This window comes from Meleagris gallopavo, chromosome 5 (assembly GCF_000146605.3).
Source record: "Meleagris gallopavo isolate NT-WF06-2002-E0010 breed Aviagen turkey brand Nicholas breeding stock chromosome 5, Turkey_5.1, whole genome shotgun sequence".
Taxonomy (NCBI): Eukaryota; Metazoa; Chordata; class Aves; order Galliformes; family Phasianidae; genus Meleagris; species Meleagris gallopavo.
This window is the reverse complement of record NC_015015.2, coordinates 56,274,543-56,283,588: the sequence shown is the minus strand read 5'-3', so window position 1 is coordinate 56,283,588 and position 9,046 is coordinate 56,274,543. Positions and strand designations below refer to the sequence as shown.

General features: G+C 54.4%; 2 protein-coding genes and 1 long non-coding RNA gene across 8 annotated transcripts in view; 2 read left to right on the top strand and 1 right to left on the bottom strand.

The window, feature by feature from the left end:
- LOC109367950 overlaps window positions 1–3,636 on the bottom strand; it is a 6,220-nt gene extending 2,584 nt beyond the window's left edge. The window contains exon 1 of the long non-coding RNA XR_002115560.2: window positions 2,754–3,636. This is a non-coding gene — a long non-coding RNA (uncharacterized LOC109367950). The remainder of the gene's footprint in view (window positions 1–2,753) is intronic.
- Window positions 1–9,046, top strand: part of MDGA2 (MAM domain containing glycosylphosphatidylinositol anchor 2) — a 375,704-nt gene that overhangs the window by 51,003 nt on the left and 315,655 nt on the right. The window lies entirely within an intron of this gene.
- The window catches only part of M1AP (meiosis 1 associated protein), a 27,142-nt gene continuing 22,541 nt past the window's right edge, over window positions 4,446–9,046 (top strand). For 2 of the 6 annotated variants that reach the window (XM_031553750.1, XM_019616009.2), the window contains exon 1: window positions 8,469–8,818. The gene's annotated coding sequence lies outside the window, so the exon portion shown is untranslated. Of the gene's footprint in view, window positions 7,644–8,198; window positions 8,441–8,468; window positions 8,819–9,046 lie in introns of those variants that run through there. The other 4 variants (XM_031553749.1, XM_031553751.1, XM_019616010.2 and 1 more) reach the window with 3 other exon arrangements.

Sequence of the window (9,046 nt, the reverse complement as noted above, 5' to 3'; positions counted from 1 at the left end):
CAGGAGGCATCTCCAGGAAGAAACGCTGCCTGTGGGGCTGCCAGCCCTTAAATGAGGGGAGGGAGGGGTGGAGCCAGGCTCAGCCCCATCTGGTCCCACACGTGCACCGCTTCCATCTGTGCTTGCAGGGCTGCACCCCTCACCAGCTGCTCCATCACTGCTTCAGGCTGCCATCTCAGAGTTCCCCTAAAAGCATGAAGGAGAAAAAAAAAAGAAAAAAAAGGAATGAACCGGCAGCCAATGGGGTCTGCCTGTCTGGTTAAGGGCGAGGGGGTTTAATCAACGGACCAGCTAGGATGGTCCACATACTCGGATTCCAGTCTGTCCTCAATGGCAAACGGTGACATTTCTAACAAACAGGGGAGCACAGGTTTCAGTACCAAAATCTCAGCAAGATGCTGAGGAGCTGCGTGTGCGGCAAAAAGGGCTGAGATTACTGGTGTGAACGGAGTGAGTGCTGCCTGCCAAACTGCCGGGCTCAGCCTACGGCTCCCCAGTGAGAAACGCGCGTCATCTACTCGCACCGCAATTAAAGCCCATGGTGAAATTATTTTAGGGGTTGATGTCCTCAGTGGGTGAACCCGGCACCTGCCTGTGCGGCAGCGTGTGGCCTTTTGGCTCAGACATCAGTCCCGAGCCCCAGAGAAACAGGGAGGCTGCAGCGTGCGGACTTCGTGCAGCCCCTGCGCTCCTCGAGTCAGAGATCGCTGACGTACTGCAGTGCCCCATTGCTGCTGCAGCACCACGCGGGATTGCTGCAGTCACTGCAGATTGGCAGAAAGGACAAATCGTCTCCACAAAGCACTCCCCATACAACTTGCCCACAGGCGTGGGGCACAAGCCCCATTTTGGGGGCAATGTCCCCCACTTGTAGGGCGCTACCCCCACCCCACTGTCACAGCCGTGCGCCGAGGACAGCATCACCCCACTGCGCATGGCCACCAACTTCTCCAGGGCTCCACGCACCCCACAGGCATCCCTGTCCCTGTCCTCAACCCCACGGTGACGTCGGCATGGAGCGAAGCGGGGCAGGGAGTGTGGGGGACTTGAGGAGATACGAGGGGACATGTGGGGTCACAGCTACAGAGGTGAGAACAGGTGACATGTAGAAGTGACACAGGGAAGAGGCAGGCCGTGCCAGGAGGTGCTGCTGCTGCCATGTGAGCAGCGCTGCAGGGCAGATGAGCAGTGCCAGCCCAACCTGGGGGTGATGGTGACACTCCAGGGTGAGGAGCTGCTGTTGGTCTTCACGCAGCTTGGAGTTTGTTATCCATACATAATGCTGTACTTGTTGATTTTTTTAAATCAGTGACAGGATGCGGTCTGATCCAATGCCTTTGAAAAGCGTGTTTTAAGGATCATTAGCTGAGAAGAGCAGCAGAACAGGGGCTGTTGCAGGGAGAAGGCATGGGGAAGGAAGTAAGGAAAGAAAGGAGAAAGCCTGAAAAAGGAATGGGGAAGGCAGGGGACGAAGGAAGGGGGCAAGACATAGGGGAATGCAGGGGAAAGGACAGCATAGCTGCAGAGCAACCTAAAAAGCAGCAACAAGCTCTGAGATGACTGTAGAGTGCCAGATTCTGTATCGAGCGTGTATTTGTGTGTAGATGTTGTCATTACCTGCTTGGGTCGGGTCAGGCTTGTTGTCACTTCCGAGCTCCTGCAGCGGGAAGAGCTCGAGCAACTGGTACAGTTGCTGCAGACCTGCGGGACGGGGGAGTGCTTGGTAAGGACAGCCCTGCAGCCCTCAGCTGGACCAACTCCCTCCGTGTGCCCAGGCTGTGAGCTGTGCAGCCGTGCCTGGCCGCGCTGCTCCAGCTCAGAGCCCGCTGCCTGCAGCTGCACCTTTGCTTCCTTCCCTCCTGCCCAGAGCCTCCAGGCTGCTCCCACGCTCCCCTGCCCACCCCCAAAACGCCAGAGAAGACATCTGGCGGCAGGCTGGAGGAATCCCAGCACCCCGTTTTCCGTCTGCCTGCAGCTCTCTCCTCCTCTGCCGCGCAGGGCTCCAGCCTGCCACACGGGAATGGCCGGGGGAAAGGGAGTGCTGGCAGGAGCGACTGCTGCAGCTGGCCGGGGAGGGTCTGAGGACTCCGAGCCCTTGTGGGCAATCTGTCCGGCTGCAGGAGGACCCGGGAAGGGCAGATGAAAAGCTGCAGCTGAGCCAGATGCACCCGCACAGCTCTCGGGCCATCTTGCCAATGGCAGCTGTGACGCAGCTGTGATTCTTTCCATGCAGGGGAATTCATTTTTTCCGTCTGTAAATCTAGGTGGAGAACGACAGTTTTCGTTCATCTTTGTGGAAACACTGTAATGGTCCACACTAATCTCAAAACTGCAGCTTTGTGCTGTGACTGCCTGTGTAGACCTGCTAGGGCCTAAAACTACCCGCTTTCTGGCATAAAAAAAGAATAAAAAGCCAAAAATGAAACCTGGAGTTGAAGAAATGCCCTTGGAAACAAATACATTGAAGTATGAACAAGACAGAGGCTGAACGAACATTAATATGGCCCTGCGCTTTCTGCCAACGGGCTTTAATTCGTTATCATTAAATCTGCCAGGCAGTTGCATTTTGGTATGCGAACATTTAGGAAAAATTAAACAGACGCTGGACAAAAAGGGAAAGAAATAATAATAATAATAACAAAACAAAAAAAATCTCTTTTTTAACGGCTATTTATAAGCACTTAGCACAGCTCTCCTGGGTTTGGAGCAGCTTCCCTCTTCGTCTTTCCCCCAACAACCCATCCACTTCTAACCTCGCGTTCCTCCCCCGCATTCACACGATACACAGAGAACGGATCGCCAGGGACTGCGCCGCGGGTTCGCGTAAATCACGTCAGAAACGTTCTTTCCGCGGCCTCTGCTGCCACCTCGTGGCCATTGCGCGGAACTGCCGCTGTCCGCGGCCGACTCTCGCAATCAAGCCCTCAGAAACGTTCTTTCCGCGGCCTCTGCTGCCACCTCGTGGCCATTGCGCGGAACTGCCGCTGTCCGCCGCCGACTCTTGCAATCAATCCCTCAGAACCGTTCTTTCCGCGGTCTCTGCTGCCACCTCGTGGCCAATGCGCGGAACTGCCGCTGCCTGCCGCCAAGTCCTGCCAGCAGCATAACGCATGCGCCTACAAACGCGGAGGTGCCGTTCTAAGCGCTCTGCGCAGCTAATCCGCCGCTCTCTATGGTGATCAGTCCTCCAGCTAAGAGCGAACATACGTCCGTCAACTTAAAGATAGCAATTGTTTCTACAAACCGCTACGGGTACGGGCAAGGAGGCAATTCTTGGATCGCCGGCTCAGCGATATTCTCCCCCTTCTAACCCAGGATGCCCCTCGTCCATTTCCGGCGTTTTATGCCCGAGCCCCCCCGGGAACGGACGGTTCGGCTCACAGCTGCCCCTCAGCGCCTCGCGGCATCCAACTCGCTCGCCGCCCCGGTGAACTAGCGAACGTCTCCTTCCACCCCCAGCCGTTTAAAAGCCCTCACAGCGGCAGTGGAACGGAGGAGCCCGGAGATTCACGGTCATGGTGCTGGCGTGTAGCAGAACCGACACGGCACCAACCGGGACCGGCAAGGCTCGGAAAAGCAGTACGCATGCACGAATCTGGGCACTGCATTACGCACGCGCCAGTAACGGCACTGCACTGCGCAATCGTAACTCTCGACACCGCACTGCGCATGCCCCAACCTCGGCACAGCAGCGCGCAAGTGTCACTCTTGGCATTGCATTGCGCATGAGCTAGTCCCGCCAGTGCACTGCGCATGCCCGAGTCTCTACAGCGCAATGCGCAAGTGCCACTCTCGGCAAGGCACTACGCATGCGCCACCTGTTGCACTGCATTGCGCATGTCCCAGTCTCTGCATCTCAATGCGCAAGCGCAGCGCAGTGCGCATGTGCGAGTCTTGAGCCGGCACTACGCATGCGCTAATCTTGGCACCATATTGCGCATGTGCCATTTTCTACAACGCACTGAGCATGCGTCACTCTCAGCAACGCAGTGCGCATGTGCTAATCTGGAGACGGCACTACGCATGCGCCGATCTTGCACTATATTGTGCATGTGCCATTGTCTACAATGCATTGCGCATGCGCGACACTAGGCGGGGAAGTGCGCATATGCGAGTCTGGAGACGGCACTACGCATGCGCCCATCTTGGTACTACTGCACATGTGCCATTGGCTGTAACGCACTGCGCATTCGCAACACTCGGCAGCGCAGTGCGCATGTGCCAGTCTGAAGGCAGAACTACGCATGCGCCGATCTTGACACATTGCGCTTGTGCCATTTTTCCACAACGCACTGCGCATGCGCCAATCTCGGGTCGGCACTGTGCATGTCCTAGCTTCAAGAACTTATTATTCATGCGCCAGTCCCGGCACGACGCTGCGCATGCGCTCGTCGCGGCACCACAATACGCATGTGCGAGTCTCCGGAAAGCACATTGCGCATGCGGCAATGTGCAGAGATTACTTCGCATGCGCATTTTCGTGTACACACCTACGCATGTGTTGTTTTCGACTGCTCTTTACGCCGGCGACGGGCGCGGGGTCCGCTGGGAGCCAGAATAGTGTATTCTATGGGCAGGCTCGAGTTCAGACCGCACGAAGAAATAGACAAGGAGCACAGCGGATTGGAAGGGAGGAAGGCATTGCTGAGCCAGCGGCCCAGGAATTGACTGCTCGCCCGCATCTTAGGGCTTCGAAGAAATTGATGCAATTTATAATTTTTGTAGTGCATCTGCATTATTGCCTGGAGGACTAAGCATAACAAAGCGCGGTGGATTTGCTGCGCAGAGCGACGAGAACGTACGTACACTACTTCCGCGTGCCTGCGCGCATGCGTCCTGCTGCCTGCGGCACCAAACTTACATGGCCGCAATTCCCCCGATTGGCCACGTGGGGACAGCAGAGACCGCGGAAACAACAGCTCCCGTATGTTTATTTCAGTACGAAAATAAGAAAGTAAGCAGTTAACAACAAAAGCCTTCCTAGAATACTGCTATGGGAAACAGCGGCAGGGAAGAAAGCATCCACATTTCCCACTGTTCCAAGAAAAAAAAAATAAGTTTATCTTGGATGTTACCTGTTTGAAGGCATATGCCACTCTCACAGTTAAAAAGCGTTAAAGAAAAAAATAAAATGCATACGGTAATCTCCTCCAATAATACGTGTATTTGGTCTGGGCAGCAAGTGGCACAGCTCTGTATCACAAAGAACTGAAGTCATAAGCACCGAGCTTCTCAGCTCCAGCTAAACCAATGAAACATGGAAGAATCCTTATGGACAGGCAGAATCCTTAAGTAGGACAGCCCGTAAAAATGTCAGACAAAGCATATGATTCTCAGCCTTCTCGTTCCTTTTTGAAAATCTCCGTGTTAGCTCCACCTCTGGGCTGTAACGCCCAAGCTCAGTCTGTTGGCAGTCCTTGTTACTAGACAGCAGAGAGTTTAGATTGGACTGAATTTTAGGAAGCTTTTGCATTAGATCAAAAACAGTGCTGCCCTGAGAGACAAAGTATGGGCTAAATAAAAATTGCTTAATTCCTCAAGAACAAAGTTTATTCCTCCTTTTTAGATTACAGAAAGGACTAACGTGAAACAGGATGAGCAGAAAGCAGGGACAGTTTAGCATTATCTGCAAATTAGCACAGGGCATCACATGAGAACGGCTTCAATTCTAGAAACCATCCAAACTGAGGCAACAGCAAGGCTGTGTCCTGTGTCACGACATACCTGATCTCCAGCAGCACTGTTTGGGAAAGCTGACACAGCAGATATTCCTCTCTTTGACTGGACACACAGTTACACAGCGTGAGGATGACCCAATCCATGAGCTCTGCAGGTTTGCAGGTTTGCTTTGAGGCATCTGAAAAATCAGCTTGCTCAAGTACACCAGTGGGTCTACAACAAGAAGAAAAACTGCTCCATGCACGTGTCCACAAAGACCAGCGCCACAAAGAACTTCTTTTCTGCTTTTTTTTTTTAAATGCTTCAGATTTTGTCTCTTCGACTTTTTCGACCATCCTTCTCGGGATACACAGTAAGTAAGCGGAACAGAGCACCAACTTACTGGGAGCAAAACCTGTAAGTCTGGGGGAATATTTTCTGGCGAGTCAGAACAGCTGAGACCCGAGGCCAGGAGTTTTTTGTGCTGACTGCTGCTGGCCTCAATTCATTCTGTTGGTCTCCCAGCAGTGCACTTCCCACTCGTGAGCCCTGGAGGTCGTGCCTCTTTTGCAGGCATGCCTGTAATGCTCCTTTCTCAGAGCAGCGTGGCTGTGTCCTGTGCGCACTGCTGCTTACTGGCAGCGCTCTAGCTGCTAACAACAGACATGGAGTCTGAGGGACTCAGCAACTTCTTCACCTCTGTCTTCTCTTTTAACTGCTTGTCACATAGTCCTCAAATGTTATGTTTGCTAGGAAGGGATTGGGGTTGCAATACCTCCCCGCACACACAATGTGAGCAAAGATCAGCTGCAGGACCTCCTGAGGAACCTGAACATCCACAAGTCTGTGGGTCCCTATGAGATGCAACACAGAGTCCTGAGGGATTTAGCTGATGTAGTCACCAAGCCACTCTCAATGACATTTGAAAAGTTGTGGCAATCAGGTGAAGTTCCCTGAGAGCAGAAACAAGACATCAGAGCCATTTTTAATACATCTGAAAAGGATGACCCAGGAAACTACCAGCCTGTCTGTCTCACCTCTCTGCCGGGAAGGATCTTGGAGTAGATCCTCCTGGAAGCTATGCTAAGGCACACAGAAGGAACAGAGGTGATATGGGAGAACCAGCATGGCTTCACCAAGGGGAAATCCCACTTGACAAGCCTATGGCCTTCTATGATGGTGACACTACATCAGTGGACAAGGGAAGAGCCACGGATGTCATCTATATGGACTTCAGGAAGGCCTTTGAAATGGTAGCCCACAGCATCCTTCTCTCCAAATTGGAAAGATACTGATTTGATGGGTGAACTGTTCCGTGGATGAAGAACTGGCTGCAGAATCGAGTGAGAGAGCGGCGGTCAATGGCTCCATGTCTGGAGGGACATCGGTGACACGTGGTGTCCCACGGGAGTCGTGCTGGGGCCGATACTCCTCAGGATCTTCATCGGTGACATCGACAGTGGGGTCGAGTGCACCCTAATGACACCAAGCTGCCGGACGCAGCAGAGGGACGGGATGCCATCCAGAGGGACCTGGACAGGCTGAGCAGGGCACAGGTGAACCTCACTGGTTCCAAGTGCGGGGTCTGCACCTGGATCGAGGCAACCCCCAGACAAGCTGGGGGATGAAAGGATTCAGCTTAGTCCTGCCCAAAAAGGCCTGGGGGTACTGGTGGATCGCAAGCTGGACACGAGACCAGCAACGTGCCCTCACAGCCCAGAAACCGAATGATATCCTGGGTCACATCAAAAGAAAGCACTGCCAGCAGGGCAAGGAAGGTGATCCTGCCGCTCTGCTCTGCGCAGGTGAGGCCTCACCTGGAGCACTGTGCCAGATATGGAGTCCTCAGTGCAGGAGAGACATGGACCTGCTGGAGCACAACCAGAGGATGGCCACAGAGATGAACCAAGGGATGGAATGCCTCTCCTATAGAGCTGCGCACATACAGATGGCAATTTTGGAGTCGTCCTCACAGTAATCTTCAGGTTAGGAACATAAAAAGAGTTTTTTTCTGCTTCTTTCCATTTAACAGCCAATAAAGGTGTCTAATTTCTCGAGTTAATCTGATTGGATTTGGAACTAATTACTGGCTCGGGCCTCTATGCTTCCCTTTGCCTACGAATTCTAGAGATTAATTCATGCCCTGCATGAGCAAAAACCTTTTATTTGTTTCAAACCTCCGTTCAATCGCTGTACTCTGTGTCTCCTTCCGCGTTTCCTCAGTGCCACGCACAGCCTCGCCTGCCCTGCCACAAATCGGCCACTTTCTCGACGCTGATGCGCATTTCATCACCTCTGGTTTCTCCCAGCTCTTTCCAGCCTTGCTTTATCCCTTTCCAGACAGCAGGATTAGAAGGGCGTGAACTCCAACAGCAGATTCCGGTGCCGAAGCGTTTCCCCCCGTGCTCCCGCCTTCCTGCGGTGCCGCGTCCCACGTCGGGCGGTGCGCGGTGCTGCTGAGCGCTGCCGGGTGGCGGTGGCACCGCTCACACCGCAACAATAAGGAAAATAAATCTAAATAATAAGAATACAGCTTCACTAGTGACGGCACCCCGGATTCGGGACTGCAGCAGGCGTTCCCTGAGAAAACATTCAGCGGTTAAACCGTTTTGCAGCTCCCGGTCATCGATCTGCTCTTCTTCAGTCTGATGCACACTGTCTGCAGCATGCGTTCTTAGACTGACATTCCTTCTGAGCAAAGCGTGTATTTTCCATTCAACATGCATTGCCTAACGGGGGAAAAGAGACGGACAGAACAGCCGCTCCGTACGCGGAACTATCGGTCGGTACAAGTGTCGGTCGGTCGCTGTTCGGTCTCACAGTTCCCTGCTGTCTGCTCATACGCACCGGGCGGAGCTGTACGCAGCCGGCGCAGTGTGCGTAGCGTGCGCTGTGAGCGCAGTAAGCGCAGTGTGCGCAGCGTGCGCTGTGAGCGCAGTAAGCGCAGTGTGCGTAGTGGGCGCTGTGAGCGCAGTAAGCGCAGTGTGCGTAGTGGGCGCTGTGAGCGCAGTAAGCGCAGTGTGCGTAGTGGGCGCTGTGTGCGCTGTGAGCGCAGTGTGAGTAGCGGGCGCTGTGTGCGCTCTGGCTCAGCGCGGCGGCACAGCTCCGGAGGCAATGAGCATTGAGAGCCGCCCGCAGTGCTCGCAGGACGGCGGTGCAGGTATCCTACGCAGCTCCGCGCGGGGCTCCGGCGTCCAGCCCGCCGTGCTGACCCGGCTCAGCTCCTTACACTGCTGCCACAGGCCGGGCGCTCCGTGCAGCGCCCAGCGAGGCCGCTACCGCAGCTCTGTGTGCCCATGGCGGGTTCTCACAGCCCCCACAGCCCCCAACAGCCCCCACAACCCCCACAGCCCCCACAACCCCCGCCACTCCCTGCAGCCCCCACCCA